Source organism: Tyto alba, unplaced genomic scaffold (genome assembly GCF_018691265.1).
Source record: "Tyto alba isolate M040663 unplaced genomic scaffold, T.alba_DEE_v4.0 Super-Scaffold_48, whole genome shotgun sequence".
NCBI classification, from domain to species: Eukaryota; Metazoa; Chordata; class Aves; order Strigiformes; family Tytonidae; genus Tyto; species Tyto alba.
This window is the reverse complement of record NW_024881324.1, coordinates 26,642,857-26,668,136: the sequence shown is the minus strand read 5'-3', so window position 1 is coordinate 26,668,136 and position 25,280 is coordinate 26,642,857. Positions and strand designations below refer to the sequence as shown.

Sequence of the window (25,280 nt, the reverse complement as noted above, 5' to 3'; positions counted from 1 at the left end):
AATGAAACAATGACAGTAAAGGCCAAGTGTATGTATAAAGATAACCTGAATACCACAACTTACAGAACTTGACAAGTCCTCATCTCCCACCACAGAACCCACAACTTGTTACTATAAATAAAATGTGCATCAATTGTCAAAACCACTACAGTGAATGCAAAGCCAGTCATGTTGCTATTTGTGAAAAAGTCCTCTCTGAAGGACCAGTTTCATTGTACAAGGTTAATTCTACACTATATGCAGCAATTTAACTGGGTTTATTAGTGTTTCTTAGGTTTTATTGCTCAGAGAGGTCACCAGCTTTTCCACACACCGTAGTTGTATTCATCGTACCGATGAGAAAGGAAGCCTTTCTGACACCTATTGCTGATATTTAGTAAGGAGTCACTTTATATAACACTAACCTCCAGAACTCAAAATCTCCTAAAATGAAAGGCGCAATGAAGTTTTAATACGGTCACATTGAAGTGAAGACGTGAAAAAGAAATTCTGTTGATTATGCTTGGACTCAGTGATCTTAAAGGCCTCTTCCAACCTAAATGATTTGATGAGTTTATGATTATTATAACTTTTTTCATATTTAAATGAACAAAGTTTGTTTTGTTTTGTTTTTTTTTTTTTTTTTTTGCAAAATTGCACCTGAAAGCCATGTAGTGCTTGTGAAAATAACACAAGAGCAGCTTCTGAGAATTTCTACATATGTATATATATTATAAATGTAAATGTAAATATATATAGGTGTGGGGCAGGGTTAGCACCAGCAGATGTACGAGAAGCCTCACACTGGTTCTAGAGGGTCATTATTGTGGTAAAATGGCTGCTCAGTCCTTCAGTGCGATGAAGACAAGATCAGAGGGGGCGAGGGCCTGATGAAGTTGTTGCTGAGGTCAGTGCAATAACTCTGCATCACCTTCAGTGCAGCTGTGCGAGGAATTTGCATACAGCAATCACCGTGAGTGTATCATCCAGGATGAAAAGGACAGGAAAATTGGGAAAAATAAATATAATTAGTAATCTAATCTACATCGCATTTTATGAATGAAATAATCAGGTATGATTATTGTATATAATATGATAATTTAATCAGATTTTTGGATAACTTTAAAAAGTTGTGATCAATTAGTATTTATGAGTACTTATTAAAAATCTTATTTCTGAATTCATAAATTCCGTTGTGTGTGTCCACATTTGAAAGGAAAGACAAGAGGAAAATCACATCTTTTAACTATGAAACGTTGAGCTATTTTTATTTCTCACAATTTTTCCTGCTGTGGTAGAAATACAGCCAGTCATTTGGAACAGAATATTTGTAATACGGATAAATACTAAAATCTCTGTAACTGGAATGTTAAGCTTAAAGGTTATCAAATTTTGTGGTAATGTGAGATCTTAGAAACTACTCACTCTATATCATGTAAAAACGATCCTGATTATAAAAAGCATAACATTACCAACAACACGTGTGCAGTAGGATTTAAATCTTACCGTGTGCTGCAATACGAAAACAGATCTTGTCTTCAGAGAGTTTAATTTCTTTGCACTTTATATTTAATTGGTAATTTGCATTATTAGCTTTTCAGTAATATTATTAATATCAGATGTAGTACGGATGTTAATACATTTTCACAAATGCTTTGTTTGAGCAAGCTGAAAATCTTTTCTTCTCCTACACATATATGAAACACTGCTCAAGAACAGCCTGAAATGCTAGTTACAACTGCATCTATTTGTTCTATGTAATAGGAATACATTAAAAACTGCTTATAACAGTGATTACTTCGGTCTGTAGCATATAGTAAATTAAGCTTGTGTATCAACAAAATAAAATAAACCATGATTTTCTGTAGGTTTTACTCTTCTACTGCAGTGTCTGCCACTGGCCAGGAGTAAATACGAGTAGGTAAATCAAACCAGCGAGACTTGCTGCTTTACTCTGCAGACACATCCAGAACAGACCCATGTCCCTTTTCCCTTTTGTACCTCACTTACAGTGCAACAGAGCCTCTCACCACCTCGGTGCTCTGGTGGAACCAGATGACAGGGGTCATTTCATTAGCAGCCAAAGACAGCGTCCCTTAGCATTGCACATAAGGAAATCTGGCTGGCTGCCCCAAGCAGGTTTCCTTCCTGGAACCAGCCTCGTATTCCAGGCAATAGCATTCATACCCGTACACGTGCCTAGACACAGAAGATGCTTCTTACAATAAATAGAGGCTTTGGAGCTATTATCAGGGAGAGCTCAGTAGGAAAACTAAACTAAACACAATCAAGTGTGGTATAAGCATTCTGGGCATGCTAATGCTCACCAGTTCTAACACTTCTGTTAGAACTGTGCCCAGCCTTCAGTTAGGCATGAGAAGATCAAATCAGTATTAGACAATTCAAAACAGCAGGCCAGACTTTTTATAGATAATGTATAACAGTGGGACAGTACATCATTGCTTATTCTGAAAGGCTGCAGTAATTCCAGCTCAGAAATACTATTCAATTCTTAACCAGTTGCGTATTTAAACTAAAATATATTCTGAGTGCTTTTGCTTGTTTTTGCTAAGAACTGCATCAAATTTAGCCTTTGGGTAAAAAGTGCCAGAAGACCACAGCGCACATTTTGTAGACCTAAAATGGAGCTCGCGTATTGCAGCTGGGGCAGCTGTGCGAGCCGCTGTCCGATTTGGAGTCCTCCCATTTCAGAACCCAAAATGCCAATGCCAGGCCCCACGTCCTGCCAGCGCTGCCTCTGGGGGGACGCAGCCTTCCCCCTCCCTGCCCTGGCCCCGAGCTCTTGGACTTTTGCATTAATTAGTCTATGTTACAACCTGCAGAGTTATTTTTTCGATGGTAAGAACCTCTTCTGAAAGCAGACTGAAAACATATAATGGAAATGAGTCTTGTGTCATGGTTTGAGCTCCTGAAACCCAGGACATAATATCACTGAAGTTTTATCTAGCATGTCTAGTAGGAAGGCTGGGGAATTCAACTTGAAGCTCAAGAAGCCTCCCTGAGCTGAAGAAGTGAGAACTGATGAGGGCCCTGGGAAGACAGGAGGATGAGGGTGAGAATGATATTGAAAATAAATAGCATTGTTAATTTTTTTTAGGGTTCATTCAGAAATGCTTGGATCTACAAATATATTGATTTTTTATTTGAGCGGCATTACACATGATAAGACCTAAAACTGATTTGATGCTTTTGAAGAGGATTTACATACTATGATTAAACATAACCACCAGCTTGGCAAGGTAAAAAGAAATTATATTTATTTGTTCAATTTCACTCATCAAGGAAGGAAGACAGACATTATATAGCCATAATTTGGGGGCAGTGTCACAGGAAATGGGTTGTCCTGTAGGTGTTTGGGACAGCATTTGTCTGACACTGTACATTTAAAAGTGTTTTTTCTAAGATAAGACTTCCATGACTTCTCTATTGAGAGCAGGATTTGTCTGTCATCATATACAAAGTCTTTGACATAAGATAATAATGTTTATGAAACATTTCAACTATGCGGATTTAACATCTTTTCCTTCACACGATAAAGTTGCATTAGCACCTTAGCACCTGCCTCTGTTACTTAATTCAGGAAACCTTTTCCTCCATAGGGTCAAACTGACAGCTGTCCCAAGAAAGATTCTGCCTTCAGAGCAAAACAGCAGAGCAAACTATTTTTCTGGGAGATTTAACAGGATCAAATTCATCACAGATAAGGTTCCACTTCCGGAAATATTTCCCTAGTATTGCCTTGAGACAAATTCACTGCTGATGTAACCCCACTGACTTCATTTCCATTTTCACTCATCTCTGAAAATGACTTTGACACGTTGGCACATTTATTAAATAGTTGTGACATGGTTCCTAGCTTGAGAGAAAAAGGCTAGGAAAATTAACCTTCTGAAAACACAAGAAACCTCAAACAGATATTAATTCGAACTAAGAACCCTGTCCTAGAGGTAGAGCTAGAGGTAGAGTTTGCTCTAATAAAAGTGATACATCACCATTTTCCCCTCCCTCAGAGATACCCATTAATTCACATCGTGTAGCTAGGTAACATAAAAAGAGCAAAATGTCACCATATTTTGTTGTAACGCTACAGATATCCCACTCCAGAACCACTGGTGTCTGTATGTCCCAATATGTGTGAATTTTGGTCCTTTTGTTCTAACACGTGTGCTCCACTTAAATTTCTAGATATGTATTTTTGTGCTTTTTCATTATGTTTTTAATACCATTCAAATTCAGTATTGCACGGTCTTTATGGAAAGAATATGACTGGGAGAGCTTTTATTATTACTTTCAATCATTACTTAATAAATGTGCCAAAACTGTCTACTTAATTTGGATGGAACAAATTTTGATCATAAGTCAGTGTATTCAACTGATAGTCTAATAAACTAGAGTATATTCATCACATGGTAGCAGTGGCAGAAATACTACTCCTGCATTTGATAAATAGTCCATTTGTGCACCATGCTTTCTGTTGTCAGATGCTGTTGTTTTAAGGTGTAACTGATAATCACTCTTGGCACTAGTGTAAGCACCTGAAAGTGCCCCTCAAGGTCCAGTTGTTGCTGTTCCAGAGGAACCCTGTCCCTTCTCTGAACTCTGGAAATCTTCTAGTACAAACTGAGGTGCAAGAGGGGGTGGAAGAGCCCACAAAAAAAATGATTATGCTTAGTACAAATGTAGCGAACTCTGGACTCAGACTGCCTAGACCTTACAAGGTATTTTGCAGGCATAAGGGCTGCAGTGAATCCCATGTGATTTAAGAGGGTAAAGGTTTGTTAGTTTTCATAGGGAGATTTTCTTCTGCCACCGAAACACTCCAGGAGGAAAAACTACCCCAAATTTTAAAGGCTAAATAGGTTAAGAGGTAAGAAATGCTGTCAGACTGTGTCTTAGGGCCAAACACGTGTAGTTTTTTGTGGGACAGAGGAGGAAGCAAATCCAAGAAGATGAAGCAAGGTAATGCTAGAGCTGCTGGGCCAGCAGATGGAAGGAGAAAAAGTTACATTTCTGAAAGCAAGAAAGGCTGCAGCACTGAGGTTGAGAGACATTTGTCCATGTGAGAAGATGCTTACTCCTCAGACGTTGGGGAGCACCAGGAAAGGTGTAGGTGAGTCAAGAACAAGAAATTGTCTCCCTGACATGGCGATGGTGGTTCATAAATGAGGACTCCCTGTTTCAGAAGAGAGAGCAGCAGAAACAAAAATAAGGGTCAATAGCACCACAAAGTTTAATGCCCTCTCACTCGGCACTGAATGACATGGTTGCCTCCAGACAGACTTTCCACCACAACCACTAAGCCAGTCACTTTGCCATCCACCCCGCTCCATCATATACAGCCCCCAGCACTGCCGAATGCACCCTACGTGGCATGTGAAGGAACTGTAAGTCACAACAGTTTGTATACAGCAACTCCCTCTTCCTTTGTCTGGTGACTTCTGGCTTGACGCGACTTAAGCTACCGACAGAGCAGATTTAGGAAACCAAAAGGCAGTGGCTACTGTCAAACCCACACGGCCTGAGCAGTGCTAGCTAATGGTCTGTGATGTTGTGTCTTGTTCCTAAGATCGCTGCGCACGAACTAGTATTGGAAGAAGAAAGTGGAAAAAAACCTGAGCAGTAGGACTGAAAAGCATGGGCCCCACCACTTCCCGCAACAGAGGATTTTGGATCATTTTGGGATTTAGGTGTAAAAGGAAAGATAAAATCAGTTTTAGGCACGTAGGGGGCAATTCATGTGTCCAAACATAGGGGGCTAATGCAGCTTCAAATTCCCTTGGATAGCTGAGATATCTGCACAGTTAGTAGACCTATGGAAGATACACAGCCTTCTGGAAAACCAGATGGAGACAAGGTGGGATACCCGATGGTCTTTAATGTTTAATGCTTATCTTTAGGCACCTGAATCTCATGCTTAGTATTTGGCCACAGATGTTTTTTAGGTACCCAGTCCTTTTACTTCTTATGTTAGGGCTGTACACAAACATCTGTAATCTCTGGAACTTCAGAGTAAATGCATACGAGGACATTTCACTCCACAATGTTAATTGACTATAGTACTGCAAATATCCTTATTAAAAAAAAAAAAAAAAAATAGCATCTCAACTCAGTCATTTGTAGGGGAGTGAGTGATGAGTTAACTCAGACCGGTTTGAGAAAGCACCTCAAAACTCGTGGGCTGGAGCCACTGCTTTAGATGCTTCAAATTAAGCCTAGCCTGCCAATTAAGTTGCGATAATGACTGCTTTGAGCTAGAGAACAATGCCAGATTTCAGATCCTTGCAGGTTTATTTGAACTTGAATTTTAAGACTCTGTGGAGATAAATTACTTTTGGAGAAGACAGAAGGAATAAAACCAGTTACACACACATGCCCTCCTGTACCCTCAAGAACCCAGGTGTACTTTGCTCATGGCTGCTGAGACAGAACAAAAGACCAGATCCCCTCTTCCCCTCACAAAAATGATACACAGTTTTCACTTTTTCACCACTTCTGATGACAGACAGCAAGATTTCAAGATATAACATTGGTATTTGGTATGGACCGTGACAAAGAGGAACAGTATCTTCCCTGATGCACTGTACATGATGTGCCATTCATTGGCTTTCTTTTTAAAAATCTTTTTTATCGAGAAAAAAATCATCCATAGGTAGTGTAGCATATAAAGCCCTACAGGGAGCAGGAATAGTAAAGTTTTACAGTTTCAGGGAAGAAACCCTCCAACTTTCACAGAGCGATGAAAGTACGTGAACCGCCAATATCTGTGTTGGCAATATTAACTGAGATTTGCTTGTAAAAGAATCAGATATACAAAAGGATAACCAGTACAGAAGCTTTTATCTTTTAAAAAAGATTAAAGATGCTGGTTCTATATTTTGCAAGAGAAAGGTATGGCATGAGGAGAACTAGGAATGCCAAAGGGCACAGCCATGACAGGGGTGGAAGAACAGTATGTGTAGGAGCTAGTAGCACCGGACAAAGACAAGACAGAAGCATTTTGGGATTTTCAACGTGAACATGCTGTGGGAAATCAGAACTGGGCACAATGGGATCACTGCTTTTCAGCAAATTGCTTTCTCAGATTCATGATCCTTCATAGACTTTCTTTCATGTAGCGGCATTTTAACCCATCCACCTTCCTCCTTCGGCTTCTCTGCTTCCAGATACTTAACTTTTCCATTTCATGTATTTCCTGCCTCCCTCTAGCTGATCATTTTTCTTGCTTTCAACTCACCTTCACAGGGCTGCCCCTTCTCCCCTCTACTACATGACTGATACTTTTCCTTCCTTGAGCTGTAACCCCTCAGCCCTTTGGGTCTTAACTGCTAAGCTTTCATGTTCCTTCGCCATCTCTTACATAGCTGATATTTAAGCGTACATCTCTGCATCTGCCTTGTCTGCCAAGCTTTTTCATTCTCTCCTCATGTTGGTTTAAACACCTTCAGTGTGATGCTCAGCTAGTTACTGGTTTTGTCACACCCTTGCATGCCCATGACTCCTGCCCCAGGCTCCTGCTCTCTCACGTTATGAACTAAAGGAAATTTTAGCTAGTTTATAAGCCCAGATTTTAGACTTTAAAATATTAGCGTGTTTAAAAGCTATTGCTCTTGTACTACTGCTGTTGTCTCTCTTGTATATCTCAATTCCAGAGACAACTCTAGTGTTACTCCTAATACTAACTTTACTCCTCTCTCAATGGAGTATCTTCATATTCTGCATTATTCTCACACAGCGAGACTGCAGATATTCCGCCTTTATATTCGCAGTTGTCGGAAAACCTAGAGATTAAAGAACTTCCAGTGCTCTTTAGCCGGCCATGAGCTGCTAATTCATGTAGCGTGTGCTTTACAGGCTAGGGCCAGGTGTACACTTTGCATGCAGAAGCACGGCAGTTGGCTCCATCGGCACTAATGCCAAAACCAGAGCGGTGTGTTGAGACCCTGCTGTAGATCTCTGCCTCTTTCCTCGTTGTTGCTGACTTTTTGACAATCGCTGTGGGATGCGTGCTGCCACAGAAAAGTGTATTTCTGGAGAAACTAGCTCTCCTTTGGGGGAGTAAATGTTTGCAGCAGAACAATCAGAAAACAATACAGAGATGGATTTATGGGTACCAAGGCCAAAGGGAATTTCTGGTTCTTAACAGCACCTCTCATCCAGCACAGTGGATGGCTACTATTTGGAATGTTAATTCATGTATCAGCTGAGCAATCTCTATCCTCTCCCTCTCATGTTGGCCAGTCAAACCAACCATCAGACACAGGCAACCCAATTCACGGTGCATTCTCTGACTTGAAACCTGGTTTTGGAAGATGACTTCGGGAAGAGGTGTTAAGTGTTAATTTGTTGACTGTATCACCCACACTGGAACTATATGAATGAGTCAATTCAAGTCCAGCTTGACCTGCCTAATTATCTGATAACCTGATATGCCAAAAAAACTACTGGGTCCACAAAAGGAGAAAAATCTCCACCAAGAAGCTTCTATTTGTCACCCTCAGCAGCAAAAGAAGCAGCATTTTTTAAGCTGAATAGTCACAAACCCACAGATATCACTGCTCTTCTGTTGTTCCCTCTCCCTTGGACAGAAAAAAAGGCTTTAGGTGGTGGCTTTGCCTGTCTCTCTTGCACTCTTAGCTTTGGTAGGTTGGCTGGAAACAAGAATGACAGACCCAGGCTTTATTGGTCTTGGATCCCAGGAATTTGATCTTGCATGCTTGGTTTTTGTATCCAGAACGGATGGAGTCCATGTGGGCAATCACTCAAATAATTTCCTCTTTAATTCATTTTGTTTACATTTCCTGCCAAGTGTACAAACTGGAAAAAGCATGTAAAGGAGTTGTTAGCCTACCTGTTGACCCAAGCAGTGCAAATATATCTAATTAATCAGCTCCTTTACACACCAACAGATTTATTTCTCATTCAGACTGCACTGTCAGCTTTCCTTTCATCTTTCCACTAGTCCAACGTAAAAAAGATTCTGCAAAGGGAAGTGATTCCTCAGTCTAATTGATGTAGACTAAGTCTTCTGATTATTAGAGCTGGTTTTAATCCCTTGCTATCCTCTTCCCTGCTCCCTGCAGAGAATAGAGCTTTTGGAAGGTTGAATTTTAAAAAATGTAGTCGTTTAATTAATGTTATGATTAATCAGTGTTTCTAAAGTGCTTTGAAGAGGAAAAGTGCTATGTGAGTGTTGAGTGGAATTTTAGTTTTATCTGTATTATTTTCTGAGATAGGATAATATTTTGTTAATAGTCTGATTCAAGGGACTTTAAATTAGGCCATAATGAAGAAATAAGAATGTTATCTATTTTGGGAAAAATAAGTTTAGTCTTCAAGATCTATGCCCGGATCTAACACCCACTGAAATTAATGAGCCTGTCTACCAATGTCAAAAAGTATTAAATTGGATTCATAAAGAAGTAGCTTTCCTTTTCTACTTTGGTTTTTACCTTGTGTCCAAAACAGAACAAGATTCTGACAGGGGACTGATTTATCCAGAGTGAATTGCAACTAGACACTATCCTGTTTTAACTGTCCATGAAGCAATTGCTATTTATTTGATACTATTTTTCTTCCTCTTCACTTGTGCTATAATATTGCCTGAAACTCACGAACAAATGTGTCCCCATTGTATGGTAAGAAAGATTGTTTATTTTTTCATGCTTTTATATGCAGTTACAACAGCATCATGGTGAAACATACGACAATTCTTATGTTTAGAAGTGTACATTAAAATATTAAGAGAAATAAAACCAAAGCAGATCTTCAAGATATATTCTGTTATTAAAGATGAAATGAAATGCATAGATGTAAATGTGTCAGCTCAATAAATGTAAATTTTGGTAAAGTGATAGTGTCTTCTGAAAACAACTCTTCCAACAAATATCAAAACCACGCCAAGTGATATAGCAATGTTCATATATTCCTTAATCACTGCAATGTTCAAACATTTCTTAAGTCATCACCATGAAAACTCTACATGCAGCTGTCAAGATAATTAATCTGTGCATAATGGCAAGACAACAATACTGAAGGATACATGCCAGCATTTCACATTGCTTTATTGTGCACCATGCAATGAAATAATTTATATTTAATAACAAAATGCTGGTAAGTATCTAAGGCTTAGTGAAACCATACACTAACTTCGCAGATGTCAATGTTTGGGAGAAGGACAGAAGGGAAAAGAAAAAGAACAGGCAAAAAATAGCAACGGCAAAATTGCTAACTGTTTAAAAAATATTTTTAAAAACTTCAGAGGCAGTTTATACATAAAAGGGTAAGAATATAATATAATATTTGCTTTCTTTCCTGCAATTTAGAATTGTTAGCAAAGACCTCATGAAGACACAGTGTCCATCTGTTGAACTGCTAATGGATTAGCGTAACTAAACCAGACCATACGAGGGTCTGCCATAGCAATGAAGCTCTAAGGACACTTATTAGAAATGGGATCTCTCACACAGGTCATGCAGGAAGTGGACAGATAGTTTTACTAGGTATTTTTTAGAGGTCAATTGATTTTGCAGATAATACCAGTGTTCTGACTTAGTTTAATTCCTGTTCTCGACAGAATGCTTTGCGCTCTTAGCAACACAGTCATCAGAAAGGAGCAAATTATATTCTAGTTTTATACGTTAATTCACCTGAAGCTACTACAATTTAAGTTCTGAATACAGTAGGTATGTAAGCAAGGATACGGCGAGGAGTGAAAATAAGCTTTGTGTTCTCATGAGGAGGGCAAAAACGCACCTGATAACCTTCCTCAACTAATGTATATTATTTTTTCTTTCGATTACAACATGACTAGTTTTTACATTTCTCATTAAAAACTTCCTCAGCTCTTCTTAGTTGTATAGCTCATGATTAGCTGTGTTTAAAAAAATTGTGACAAACGAATCCTAGTCCCAACTCCTCCATCGGAGTACAGATGTACTAGACCACAGTTCTGTTTGTGCTTCCTCAGGAGGTGGGAGTTAAAGGGTTCACAGTGTTACTTGTTTTTAGGTTGTGCTACTGCTGTTTTTTTCAAGGTAACAGCTCCAGGTGACATCTTCAGTCTAGTAGCTGATCAAGTCTTTTCTCTAGTGGCCCTCAAAGAAACCGTGCCTCCAGACATCCATTTGAACTCGCTCAGTGTCACTGAATTATTGTTTTTTTTAACCTGAATCCCAGCTGCTCATCTACACTAGAGTAACACACAGAGGGAGGATTCTCAGGACTGCGCACTCACCGAATTTCCTTTTTATACCCCCACGTGGGGATGCAATTGCCCACATGGCAGGAGTCAGAGAACCTACATGTTAGACTTGATATGCTCTCCTTGATCTCCTTCTTGGAGATTAATTTGGGCAGACAAGATCTGCTGAAGACAAAGCCCATAACCTCTTAGATCCTTCAAGTTCCTCTCTCTCAGACCTCTGCAACACTGGCTGATCTCTGCTACTCCCAAAGAGAGGGGGCAGAATTGGGCAAGTCTTCCAAAAGCCTTCTCTCTCCAGACTTGGGGAAAAGAAGAATCTGCCAGAGAGCAGCTGGCTCCCTGGTGTCAGGTGCCTTATTCTAAATTATCAGTGCTCTGAAAGACTAGGGTGGAGTCAGAGTAAAATTTTTACATTTACTCAGCAGATTTGCTACTTCCCTGCAACATGGCAGAATGTAAACTACACTCTGTGTGGCAGGGGAAGGATGGGAGATCAAGTTTGAAGTGCTAGAAAAGATTTGACTTAACAGCAACAAAAAGGCAGAGCTGAAAAAGAAATGCTCTCAGTCAAACGGAACAGGTGAGAGGTCAGATACAATGCTAACCTCCTAACCACAGGAGATTCAGAGGACAATATTCCCCAAGGTAAGCTATTTCTCGATCGACCGCTCCACTGCAAATGATAACTTAAATTTGCAGATTATCATGTTCCTTTTGTCAGAGCAACCCTTCTTGGGTCACCTTGAAAAATTCTGCACACAAATATATATATATGACTTGGCATACACTCAAGCTAATAGAAGCATTTTCCTCTAATTAAAATTAGCACTCTGATTATTTGCTAGAATAATCCTGAGTTATGAAATCCAAATAATGTATAAAACATATCACTTTAAGAGCACCCTGAGTAGCACACAATCTAAGAGATCCTCTAACTTTTCTCCTGAGAGGCGTAAGTAATGAGGCAATTTATTTTCCTCATGTTTCACATTAGATCTACCAAACAGCAAGTGAACTCTGAACACCACCACTGCACGTTCTTTTGGTACATGGAGCTGAATTACCACCTTGCACTGCAAAATCTGTAAACTTGGACTAGGAGCTTTTCTATCTTTCTTAGGGTTGCAGAGGGCTTCTCAAGATTTGGAGAAGAAAAGGAAATTCAGAGACTGTATCTTGAACAAAATGCAAAGAGAGCCATAAACTAACAAGATTGTTCACTGATTAATTAAAAGACTAAGTTCCCTATGTTAGAAAGACTAGCCCACCTCTGCTCAAGGGCTAACTCCATAAAACTGAGGTGCAACCATGCATGAATGAGGTGCCCCGGTTTAGTCATGCTTGACCGTGGACCTTAACACTTCTGGGAGCAAAACGGAAACAAAAATTGATGCAAGTAGTTTCCTTATAAATCACAGGACGCTTGAGATCATCTAGTCTAACCACTCTGCACAAAGTAGGGTTAGTTTGGTGTTTTCTTGTAATTGGATGGAATTGCCTGCATTTCAATTTGTGCCCATGGCCCCTTGTCCTGACACTGGGCATCACCATGAAGAGTCGGGCTCTGTCCGCTCTACACCCTCCCATCAGGCACTTAGACCCATGGGTAAGATTCCCCTGAGCCTCATCTGCTCTAGGCTGAACAGTCCCTGCTCTCTCAGCTTCTCCTCACAGGAGAGATGCTCCAGCCCCATAACCGTCCTTGAGGCCCTTCATGGGACTTTCTCCAGTATGTTCATGTCTCTCTTACACTGGGGAGCCAAGAAGTGAACCCCATACTCCCAGTAAGGCCTCACCAGTGCTGAGCAGAGGGGAATGATCACCTCCATCGACCCGCTGGTAACTTTCTTAGAACAGCCCCGGAGGTTGTTGGACCACTTTGCTGCTGGGACACTCTGCCAACTCATTAGGTTTTTTTTTTTTAGATTTTTCTTGGCAATAAAAGCAATGGCAATGTAGTCAGTATAGTGAATGTGAGACCACATTTCTTAAGCCCTTACCCTCACTCTGTCCACTAACCCTAAGCCCCCGTAACCTGGCCCCTAACCCTTACCCCAGCACCCTCCTCTCATCCCTAACACCAAGCCCTATTGCAAAGCCAACGACTAAAACTCTAACCCTTCACCTTAACCCCACCTCAAACCCTTGTCCTTGGTGTTAGCCTAAAACTGCTGTCCCTAACCCTAGCTCTCACTGCTACTCCTGACTCAGCCCCCAACTCACGTCCACCCTGCTAACCACAAACCCTTTGGACAACCCCCGACTCTCACCCAACCCCCTTCTCTAACACCAAACCCTAATTCCTCTCCCCAAAAGGGGAGCTCAACCCCCTCACCCTAACCCTGTGCAGATGCTCAAAACCAAAGCCCAACCCCTCCTTCTTGGCCCTGCGCGTTCACCCCTTCTCCTGACCCCAGCTCTCAGGCGCCAGGCCCGAGCTGCGGAGTCAGCTGGGAGGGCAGCTGTGCTGGCACAAGCCGATTGGCCAGGGCAGCGGGCAGGCACGTGTGAGGTGGAAGCTGATAGGCCAGGGCAGCGGGCAGGCGTGTGTGAGGTGGAAGCTGATAGGCCAGGGCAGCGGGCAGGCGTGTGTGAGGTGGAAGCTGATAGGCCAGGGCAGGTGGCAGGCATGTGTGAGGTGGAAGCTGATAGGCCAGGGCAGCGGGCAGGCATGTGTGAGGTGGAAGCTGATAGGCCAGGGCAGCGGGCAGGCATGTGTGAGGTGGAAGCTGATAGGCCAGGGCAGCAGGCACGTGTTTGTGAGGTAGAAGCTGATTGGTCAGGGCAATGGGCAGGCATTAGTGATGTGTAAGGTGATTGGGCCGGGCAGCAGACCAGCACTGTGAGGTGCTGGCATGCCTTTGCAGGCAGTCAGGGGGAGGTGAGGCAAGCTGGGCAGGGGCTTGAGACCCGAGGCGTCCTCCCGCTTCAGCACTTTAGTAGGCTGGAGGCTGGCACGTGAGGATACAAAGGCTGTGAGAGAGCTGGGCCAAGAAGAAAGGGTGATTTTGTCGGATGCAGGTGATGGGACGTCGATTGTGAGACCACATTTGTTAATCCTTTACACTAACTCTGTCCACTAACCCTGACTCTGAGCTTCTACCTCTACCCTTACCCTCTATGCCAATCCCAAACTCTAATCCCTGACCCAGTATCACAAACACAAGGTCCAACCCCATAGCAAAAACCAATAATTAAAAATCTGGTAAAAAAAAAAAAATAAACTGCCACAAGAAATATTTATAACTGTCAAAAAAGAAACCACAGGTTTTTTTTGGCATTATCTTGCTCTTATAAAGATGGGCAGGAGCAGGGATGTAAGGCTTCATTAATCACTGTCTCAAGCAAACATTAGTCTTCACTATGTGAGAAAATTAAAGATTTTGCTCCCGTTAGCCATGGTGTTTCTGCAGAACAAGCTGGTTCCCAGCTTATTTGACTTAGCAAAAACACCCAATTAAAATTCCTGCCTATGAATCAAATCCAGTGTAAAGCAGCTGGAGGACTGTGATGGATCTGATGCAATGCATTAGCAAATGGCTCTGGTTTTCCCTTTGACAAATATGCTAAATACTCTATTTAAATGGCATCACTAAACTCAATGGGTCTTAAATATCATAGCCCTACTCTTCAGAAAAATTCCACTCAGAGAAATGAAACTTTTGTGAAAAAAAAATGAGGGAAGGAGAGAGAATATTAGTATTGACATATTAGCTTTTGCATGAGATGCAGTTAACAGCAATATTGTGCAGCCACACGTTCCTTCAAACACGAGCTCCTTATCTAATACAATCAGCAATAGAAAAATATTTGCAGTCATGTTGTATGAAATTTATAGCAGACAAACCATACTGAAAAGATACTTTAAAAATCATTAATATAAAGCACACTCTTACCAATTATGTGATATTCTATTGAGTATCTCTTAGCTTCCAGATTTATTGACATACATATTCTTATCTTAGAAAATGTCTGAACTCTATCCTCAGTATGTATTTATTTCAAATATTAAAAGTAAACATCCTGGAGAATATCTTGGAACCTGGCCCACTTCCTAGCTATGAAATCCTCTTCTGAAAACAAATTAAAGTAGATAAATCTGTCATTTCTGTTCAAGTTCTCTTTGTCCTGGATTTTTTTTTTCCTTTCAGAGACTGAGTCAGATAATGCTCTCCTTATAATTCATAGAAGTATTTGGGTTTAGATACACATGAAAAAATGTTTGTATTAATACAAAGCAAATTTCATAATTACATCTAGAATCAGAATAACTGAGATTGGAAAGGACGTCTGGAGTTTGTCTAGTCCAACCTTCCTGCCCAAAGCAAATACAAAACCAATGCAATGCAAAAACATCACAGGATACAACTGCATATCAGTAGGAGAAGACTATTTAAAAAGTATATATATTATATCTGATATAGTTGACATAATACACTGGATGGCACATATAGTCCCTTTGCTGCTCTCCTGCTAAAGAGGCTACTATTCACAGTGAAATAAATATGATGAACGTGTCTCTTCATGCGTGCATATGCATGTTTAGTCTCTTCTCCCAGTTCAATTTTTAAACTTAATTTTGCCTACACAAAGACCACAATGGACTGCATTCTTTCTGATACAAATAGATTCTGGGATATGAAAGCAGCAAGAGTATGCAAGCGGAAAGATCAGCTAATACAGAGCAGAAAGTATGTATTTACTGATAGAACAGGAATTGGAAATTAAGATGGTTTCTGTGTACTGGTACACGCACATACTACTACACAGCTGCAGATGCCTTTAAAACCCAAATCTCTCTTCAACACAACCTACTAGTACCTTAAGATTTTAAATTAATCTGTGTTTTAGTTATCTCAGAAACGTATGCTTCTTTTCTCACAGCAGTTGAAACCTGATGCTACTTTTCAAACATTTTGTAATTCACGAGAAAAGTGCGCATAACAGTATGTCCCTGGAAGGAATACGCCGCTAGAGCAGCTGCAGTTTGCTCTGATGATGTTAGCCTTTATCCTTGCAGGCATGCAGCCTGAAGGACAGAAGAACAATACAGAAAGAATTCAGAAATGAAGAGCAGGCTATCCATAATCATGACAGCAGTAACATGGGGTCCCTTATAAAGGTGGCAAGAAGGTGGGTTTTTTGGTAACCTATTGGTACTTTGCACTCAGTAAAATGCAATTGCAGCAGTAAAATATGTCATATTTGTGCATTTAGTGGTTAAAAGAAAACATCCTGTAGCAGGTCTCATGGAGGAAGGCTTGTGGATCTCACTTGTCTTGACACAAGTAAAACCTACAGGAGAAGTCTCACATAACACTCTCGTGAGAAAGCTAACAGGAACTGCTGCAAATAGAATGAAAAATATTTGGATGGTGCTACTCAGAATGGTTACCAGCGGTTCATCATTGAAATAGAAGAATGTAGCAAATAAATTCTGTAGAAAATGTATAAAGTAAGTTCTGTAGACAATCTACCGTCCTGGGTCTATATCCATCTAGTGCTGCAGTCAATGGTATGGATAGTGACAGAGAGGAGGACAGGGGCTGAAAAACTTTGAGGGCTGGTTTAGAGTTCAGTTATCTTGATTTAGGAAGATGGAATTCATTAAAGGCAAATGGATATTATTATAAACAGGTAGGAGATGATTATCTGCAGAAATCCAGAATGAAGAACAACCTACAGTGTAATAATTGTGCAGAAAAGGATCAGGAAGCCCGAGAGGATCACGAGATAGAAGTGTGTTACAAGATGGGTTACTGTGAGAAAGACAGCTGTACAGGAATGTGTTCACAATTATTCCTGGCAGAACACTATTGTGGTTAAAGCCCAGCCAGCAGCTAGGCACCATGCAGCTGCTCACTCACTCCTCCCCCCTCCCAGTGGGATGAGGAACAGAAAAAAAGTGAAATTGGTAGGTTGAGGTAAGAAGGGTTTAATAGCAAAACTAAAATAAAAGATAATAACAATAACAAATAATAAAAATATAATAAAAAGAAGAGAAAAATAAAACCCAAGAAAAGACAAAGTGATGCACAATGCAATTACTCGCCACCCACTGACTGATGACCAGCAGTGATCCGCCCTCCAGCCAACTCCCCCCAGTTTATGTACTGAGCACGACGTTCTGTGGTATGGAATATCCCTTTGGTCAGTTGGGGTCAGCTGTCCTGGCTATGCTCCCTCCCAACTCCTTGTGCACCCCCAGCCTACTCACTGGTGGGGTGGTGTGAGAAGAAGAAAAGGCCTTGACTCTGTATGAGCACTGCTCAGCAATAACAAAAAAATCTCAGAATTCTCACACTAAATCCACTGTACCAGCTACTAAGAAGAAAACTATCCCAGCTGAAACCAGGACAACACACAGGCAATATGTTCCTCTGTGCAAAGCTTAAGGGGGAAGACCACAACTAGTCTGAATGCTGAACTGCAGGAAAGATATGGACCAAAGAAAGTAACAAGAATAGCTAGCAAGAAAGACCAAACTGACTGCTCTCTCAGTTTTAGTAGTATATTAAACTACTCTTAACTATACCTCTTCAATCTGTAAACAAGGTATAATGCTGTCTTCTTTGTGGTACTGTACTGCAGTAGCATCATTCTTAATGATTGTCTTTGTGAATGTCTAGATATAAGACAGAGAGGTCTTCCACTGGAGGCTGCAGATCACCAAGACAAGACAGAAAAAGCAGGGTCCCTGAACACATGGCCCCATTGCGTGTTTAGGACGAGGTCGAGGTCTTCATACGGCCTACTTAAAGAACTGGAACAAAGAAAATCACGAGTCAAGTGTCCAGAATCAGAAGATATTAAATAAATGGTTCAGCTGGTATTTTTGTGGTTTCTGCATTTACACTTGCAAGCTTCTCTTTCTGACCTTGAAATAGAGTGGTTCTATTTATATGTAAGGCCCATCTCAGTTTCATATTATTTACTCAGTCAGCTAACTTAATAAGTGGTCAGTTAGGACTGAGACACAATTTGCTCCAACAACACAGTTTGGATCCTCAGGAAGAGACTTGTTCTGCCTGGTTAAGGGGTCACAATACGGCAGGACCAGCTCCACTGGCTTCGGGAATTTTAGTCCAGGAGGCCCACACATTACCGAGGGGGTAAGAAGTGTTTCACCTTTCTCTTTGTCCAAAGGTGGAAGTATACTGTTGTGCCTGCAGACTTTGCTGTATTTGCTCTGGAATGGCTGCTTGTGCTATAAAAATACTAACTCCAGCCTCTGTGGAGCTCGATACACCACCCTCGCTGTTAAATACCTCTTGCTGTGGCTGCAACAGTGTGTCCACCGTCTTCTTTCTCATCCTTGAGCGCTGAAGGGCTTACATGAGTGGCTTTAGGCCCAGCCTTAACCTTAATGGGTTGATATTTAGGCTTGTCGAACGTGTGCACTGAAGGTATCCGTTCCACTGCCAAACTCAGGAGGCTGCAACGAGCTGTGTGTTCTCAAAACTGGTTGATGAGAATTGGGAGAGTTTGATGGCAATTCTGATTTACACTGAGCTTCATTTGCCAAGAGACTCTGTTTGGGTTTAGGACTTCCAAGCTTGCGCTCAAAGAGCCTTGCAGCACTAGTGTAAGGTTTTATTGCAAAACAGTTCTAAGAAGGAATGCCTGTTTTCTGAATCTGTTAGTTTCTTTAACAGGGCCTTTGTCAGGGAAGCTTTTCCGAGGATGAAAAGTGGACTGCACAGTGTCCTCTAGAGGATCTGAAAATTGCTGGCTTATTCTGAGGTGGAGAAGGGTCAGGCACAGAGTTAACTTCAGAAAGTGCAGGCTTGTGATGTGCTGGGAGAGACGGGACAGGACTATTAATTGACTGAGGTTGTGTATACTGTATAGGAGGAGGAGTTGTAACCCCAGGGATTGGCTCATAGTGCTTTTCACCGACAGGCCTATCCTTTCAGCGTGTTTCCCCTTAGAATAACTGGTGAAATTCAGTTGATTCAGCAAATGTATTGGTTTGGAGGGCTCAGAATGATGGCTGGCAGGAACCTGCGCGGACGGCTTATTTTCAAAACTCCTGCAATCAAAGTATGATGGCTGCTTTCAGTAATACTCTTCATCTTCTTCAGGATCAGAATGATTTGAAACCTTCACTTGAGGTTTCCCTGGTTCAGAGGTCCTGTAAATATGCTTCTTAGATGAAGTATGCTTTTAGCTTGTGAATGAGTGCAATACAGTGGTTGGAAGGTAAGGTAACACGATCCTGAAAAAGGAATGAACCGCGTAACTTCTTTGTATTTGGAAGAAAGGCAAAAAAGAGATCAAAGAAAAGAAGCGAGTTGAGAGAAATGGCAAGATTCAGCAACCTGAGTCTCCAGATCCAGGTCTCTGAATCTGTTTTCCTTACATTTTCAAACCACAGAATTCTCCAAGTTCATTTCACCATCATCCTCCTTCACTTCCTGTTTTCTGCTCCCTTTCTTTCAGGATCAGGAGAAGCAGAAAGCAGAGATACCTTCTATCCTTCCGTTCCTCTTTATAATCCAGGGAGTATTCTTTCTCTTTGTTCACAGCCTTCAGGTGACTTGGCAATCCTGGCTTCTGGGTCAGTTGCTGCCATTGCCAGACGGAGTAAGTGCCTGCTCTGACTCACCTATCCCGCAAGGGTTATGCACACATTCAAGGGCCAGTACTCGAGAGCACTGCTCTTCCCAGCAAGATTAGCGTGGGAACAGCTCACCTTGGATGCGTTCTCCTGGGCTCCCTCTGCAGTCTAACCTAGGCTGTGCCCCAGGACTAGTAATAAAGCTCACGTCATCCGAAATTTCAAATTAGTACCGCTGATTCTGAAAGTACTTCCATCAGTTTTGCAATAATGATGTGCTTGTTATAATACCTTTCAGCTGATGATCCCTAGGCATTTTCTGCACATTAATTGTCCCTGACAATGGCAAAGACATATGTGATTATTCATTCACAGTTCTGGAAACCGAGGCAAGTCAGGCCAATGACCAGCTCAAGACACCATCTAAGACTTAATGGTTTTCCTCCTCGGGAACTACTGAACAAACCTAGAGAACAAATTAACTCTTCCAACTTCTGGGTGTGGTTTTGTTGTGTTTGTTTTCTAAACCATTTAATTCTCTTAGTTTGTTTACTTCAGTGGCAACTCTACAAAAAATCTCTAGCCACATGTCTCCTAATTGCAGCATCTTATTAAAACTGTCAGGCTAATAGTTACTGATCTTTTAAGTAGCTTTTTAGAATAAAAAGGGTAATGAAAGAGACAACATTTGATTTTCATACGAATGTGGAAATGGTTACAATAAAGCTAATCTCTGACTCTTAATCAATTTTCGTCTTGTTTGAAGCTTGAACTAAAGGTGCAGTTCTTTTTTCTTTCTCTTTTTAATAACTTTGCCTCAGCTTTGAAGTTTCTGTAAGCTGAGGATAGCTTATCAGAAAAGTCCCAGTGAATGAAAGATGCTTAAATAGGGCTACAAGTGAATGAGATGAATTTCAGTCTCCCTAGAATGAGGCTGAGCTCTTCGGTATAAGGCATATACATATTTAATCCCAAGGCAGAAGAATGGATTTGACTACAGTGGATAAGGCACAAAAATCCATCCTCAGAATCCCTGTCTCAAAGGCTTTGCTCTTGATGCACTTGGTACCTCGGATTGTTAGTGGCTCACAAGAGAGAAGGAGACGTGCCCTTTTCTTTCGGGCTTGATTTAGACATTGCAGTACAGCATTGTACAACAGAGGATAACACCTCTAACTGCTGAAGATTTAGTACCTATATAGGGAAATTATACATGCTGGCTTGCCAGCCTATCTGGTATCATCACATTCCAAAGAAGTCTGCTTTTGTCTGGCTGAAGCACGCAGCTTATCTGTTTTGTTATTCTAATCTTCTAGTAAAGACATGAAGGAATTACCAAAACTGTTGGGATGTTTTAGGAGGGGGGAGGAAGCGGGAAGGAGGGTTTGTAGTAATGTAACAGTTTACCGTGGTGCAATAACACTATGGTAGGACTCATGGTGCCTGGATTCTACCAAAACAAAACAACTTTCAGGGTGCTGGCAGACATCCAGTAGGCAAGTGTGAAAATTTATCAGCTAACGACCACATTTTGATACTCACGAGCACTACTGGGCCAAGTCAGAGTTTCCCACCCCTCCGGTTGGCTGCTCACGTGACTTGTTTGAGTTTGCTCTGTTTAACAAAAAGTTTGTCTGTAAAAGGAAAGGGTAATTTTTGGCTCATCGAGCTCATTTTGACCGATAAGTCTGGAGATGCTGACTCACACAAGTGGTTTGACTGTAGATGCGATGTGTTAATGAGAGGCCGGAGGGAGCCTAGGAGCAGGAATATCTTCTGCCACTGGCTGCCTAAGGGTGAGTTACCATGTCTTAGGCGAGGGAACTGTAATTTCCTAAACATGCTAACTCAGTCAACAGAGAACCTATAATTTTAGGGTGAAAACAGAAATTTCACTATTAAAAAAAAGGAACTGTTTAATAAAATATGTATCTCGTGTGTATAAAATCATATATATAAAGATACTCTGTGCCAATTTAATATGGGGATAATTTTGCAGATGATATACAGAGGTGAATTTCAAGAAATTTGAAATAAAACAGAGAATGAAAACGCCATAAGAGTGTTTGTGATTACATTTCTTACAATGACCGATTTTTTCCATGTATCTGCGATAATTTAAAATTCATGTTATTGCTCTATAATTGAATTATATATCAGATCAGATCAGATTCTGTTAATCTACATATGATTACTAAGATTAGTTTACTAATAGTCATCACTACTGAACACTAAGGAAACTACATTTATTTCCACTGATTTCAAAGTAACCAATTCCAAAGACAAAGTTAAAGACATTCCACAGGACTTCCCCTTTAAAATCTGCAAGTACAGTGCCTTACTAAAACCACAACATTTTCAGCTATTATTATAATTCCCTCTCTGGTAAATAAAGCAAACTCCTCTAAGTGAATTTAGCTGCAACTATCCCCTTATGGCCTTCCACAATAAGATGATTTGACCCTGGTCCTTATACACTGTCAGACTGAAATTGTAGTTTAAAATTTGGTGAAACTTGCCCTGAAGTAACTCTAGTTCTATGCAATGATGTCGCTGAGGTTAAACACATTTAAATTGTGTTTATCCACTTCTAATTTAGGAATTACAGAGTTTACTGTGCATGGCTTGAAATAACAAGCAAGTCAGCTTACCCTCTTCTTACTCAGTATAGCATCCGTACTGAGATTTTGACCAGATAAGTGGATGATATGGTGGGCAGAAAACTGTCTAGACTGCTGGGAACAAAAGGTGGTGATCGCCAGTACAGAATCCAACTGCCAGATGGTTACTAGTGCTGCCCCACAGGTGGTGATACTGCAGGTAATACTGTTTAACATGTTCATTAACAACCTGAATGACAGGACAGGAAACATTCTCAGAAAGACCGTGGCCAATATGATGTTGGGAGGAGCAGTCAATATACTGGAGGGCAGGACTGCTATTCAGATGGACGGCTGGACCTGAACCTCAAAAGTTCACCAAAGGCAAATGTGAAGTCCTGCATTCAAGATGAAACAAGCCCCTGCATTAGCACAGGCTGGGTGTCAATTAGTTGGAAAGCAGGTTTTCAAAAAAAACTCCGAAACCTAGGGGTGATGGTGGACAAGTTGAGCATGAGTCCATAATACGACCTTGCAGCAAAGGCAGCCGGTGACATCCTGGGGTTTATTAGATAAGAGTCTAGCCAACCAAACACAGAAATTATTCTTCCTCTAGACTCAAAGGGTTCTGCCTCCAGACTGCACCTAGAGTATCGCATCCAGTTTTGGTCTCCCTGGTACAAGGAAGACATTGCAATATTGGAACAACTCCAGTGGAGCACCACAAAGAGAGTCAGAGAGCTGGAACACATGGCATCCAAGAACTGCATTTCTGGGCATTAAGAGAGGTCTTACAGTTGTCTACAACTACTTAATGGGATGGTGAAGAGAAGATGGGGTCAGGCTCATATTCCACAGTCTAAGAAAAAGAAGCAAAAGACACAAGCTGGAACACAGGAAATTTCAACTGATAAAACAGAAAAGAATTTTTACCATGAAGGTGGTCAAACAATGCAACAGGTTGTCCCGGGAGGTTGAGGAATCTCCATCCTTTCATCAACTGGACAAGGTCCTGAGCAACCTGCTATTGCTGGACCTCCCTTGAGCAGGAGGTTGGACTAGCTGACCTCTAGACGTCCCTTCCAAGCCCAGTGGATTCAGTAAGATCAAACACTGTCTTATGTTGCACTGGCAGACTGAAGCCTTCCCTACAAACTGAGAAAGTGAGTTTATTTTTTAAAAGCATTTTCTCAAGTTGCCCAGTTAATGTAATTTTCTAGGCTCGCATGGGCTAAGGGGAGGTAAACCGGCACAAGATCATCTAGTACCCACATGAATTTCATAGTAGACGTATCCCAGACTGTAAGCAATTACTTCAGAGTTAAGAATGCCCACAAAGGCAAGTAACTTTTGAATTTTATTGGTGATTCCTTCCCCCCACATTCATCAGGGTTTATAAAGCACCAGCAACAAGGTAGATTTTATTTCCATTTCTTTCTGTAGGACAGGGCTCCACAGTCTAATGAAAATTTTAAAAACAATCTCTTTGGAGGTGGTTCTCTGATTAAGTTTGTTCAAAATCATCATTCGGGAGTACAGGAGGGATCATATCTAAAATATTCAATTATCTAGTTTCTTTTTAAAAAAGAAATGACTTCAATTATAAGTTTTAACAAAGTGCTGTATTCTTTTGTCTTAACCTGATCTTTCAATTTGCACTGCGCATATTACAGTTCTACACGAAAAGCATGGGTTTAAGCAGTAATGCATATAAAATGCTTTCTTAGATCAATTCCTGAAGTCTGATCTATCATTATAAAGTATTATACATTATACATATATAAAATTGCTAACTCTAGGGGGTAGTCATTGTATCTTTTTCATGTTTGCACAATCTCTTGCATAACGGAGCCACAGGAGGAAGCAAAAGGAAAATGAAAAATGTAATAATACTAAAGATTGTATCAGTAATTCCAGATTTCAAATAATTTCATAGAGATGCCATGGAGAGATCAATGGGGCCTTGAAGCCGATTCTAAGGGTTCTCTAGGCTTTCCTTGGGAGGAAAACTACATTTCTTTATTTTTGTTTAATTGAGCCCATTGAGATATTAAGTACCAGAATAACAGCCTTACCTTACGGAATTATGATAATAAGGCCCCCTCAGCAAATTGATTGTTTCCTCACTTATCTCAAATGATGAGAATTTGTTACCCTTTTAATATTTTGTAACTGCGTATTACAAAACCATTGCTATTCAATCCCAGCAGTTATAAGCATGAAACAGCAGGCTTGGATTTTTTAAAAAATATCTTGTTAAGTAGGGGTGCAAGTTAATTTAGTGTGTGAGCTATTCAACTAGTCTCCAAAAGAAGGACCTCAGAACTGAGCAGAAAGCTAACACTGTGACAGTACCTCCAGACAGTCCCAGACAGTGCCTTTTTAGAGGTACTACATGCATGCAAAGGTGAAATATTCACAAGGAAATGCAAGAATTCATTTGTAAAGGCTGCAGCAAAAGACTGTAATTCTGCTTTCTGTGGTCTAAAAGATATTTCAAGTTTTAATAATGTTATCTGAAACAAGAGCCTTTAATGCAAAAACCCATAATAAATGATGTAAACAACTAGTGTATGACTTAGTTCTTACAAGCAAGCAAATTCTGTATCAAAGTACTTAATGAAGAACAATTATTCTGTACGAAAACAGTGGCATCTGAAGATGTCATGCAGAAATCAACAAGTCTGAGACTGCGTTCCCCTTTTATAACTGTCAAAGACTAAACTAACACTAGGATCCCCCGTGTTTTGGCACAGAATGCACGTTACCCAACAAAGAAACGCAATCATCTTCTGCGTAGACCGGGGCAGCTGCTAACAACCAGCAACGCGGTGTGAGCGCCTAATGGTCAAGAATGGAAAGAAAAACTAAATTCAATTTAACTGTGCGGAGATTTAGTTAGAATGCCAGTTGTAAG

The 25,280-nt window shown here is 40.7% G+C and overlaps 1 protein-coding gene across 11 annotated transcripts in view; it reads right to left on the bottom strand.

The window, feature by feature from the left end:
- Nucleotides 1–25,280, bottom strand: part of CTNND2 (catenin delta 2) — a 699,957-nt gene that overhangs the window by 40,293 nt on the left and 634,384 nt on the right. The gene's annotated exons all lie outside the window — the stretch shown is intronic.